This window comes from Dipodomys merriami, unplaced genomic scaffold (assembly GCF_024711535.1).
Source record: "Dipodomys merriami isolate MVZ:Mamm:240054 unplaced genomic scaffold, mDipMer1.0.p SCAF_6, whole genome shotgun sequence".
NCBI classification, from domain to species: domain Eukaryota; kingdom Metazoa; phylum Chordata; class Mammalia; order Rodentia; family Heteromyidae; genus Dipodomys; species Dipodomys merriami.
In genome coordinates, this window is record NW_027206179.1 from 3,677,221 (window position 1) to 3,678,016 (window position 796).

General features: G+C 44.8%; 1 non-coding gene across 1 annotated transcript; it reads left to right on the top strand.

Moving 5' to 3' along the window:
* Positions 1–214: 214 nt before the first annotated feature.
* LOC138814355 (small nucleolar RNA SNORD35) lies at positions 215–300 on the top strand. The gene has a single exon (XR_011367943.1). It is a non-coding gene; the product is annotated as a small nucleolar RNA SNORD35 (small nucleolar RNA).
* Positions 301–796: the final 496 nt, after the last annotated feature.

Here is a 796-nt window from a genome sequence, read left to right on the forward strand (position 1 = left end):
CTTGTGAATAAGAAAGCCAAGAATGGGAGCTGGGGCCCTCAATTCCATGGTTGATACACACACTCACACAAACACACACTCACAAACACACACACACACACACACACACACATACCCATTTAACATATTGAAAATATAAATTGATTTTTAATTCCCTTTCTTCCCACCACCCAACTCTGAAAAACGTCAATCCTGTATTTAAATTTAAAAAAAATAAAAGTTATGTCTTTTCTCACCATGTTCTGTGAGTGCCACTGTGGGTAGTACCAATGATGACAAAGGCTCAGCAGATATGAAGAGAAAAAAAAGATGGGAGAGAGAAAAAGACAGAGAGAGAGAGAGAGAGAGAGAGAGAGGGAGAGAGAGAGAGAGAGAGAGAGAGAGAGAGAGAGAGAGAGAGAGAGAGAGAGAGAAAGAGAGAGAGAGAGAGAGAGAGAGAGAGAGAGAGAGAGAGAGAGAGAGAGAGAGAGAGAGAGAGAGAGAGAGAGACCCAATATATTAAAGTCACACAATCATTAAATGAAAACCAAGCCAATATGTGTGAGTAGAAAAAGAGAAGCTTACTCGGGCAGGTAAGAAACCCCAACAGAGAGAAGGGCCAGAACAGCAGGAATAGACTATGTGTCCTTCCCATGCCCCCTGGGCCTGCTGCTCAGAATCTGTGTGATTTGGTGTTGCTGAACCCGCGCCCAGATACAGGCAAGGCCCTGCAGTATTTCAGAGCCAGGTATAGCCCCTCATGGTCAAGACCCAGGTCTCCTTCCTGATGATGCTCAATGCCCCATTCCCAAGGGGA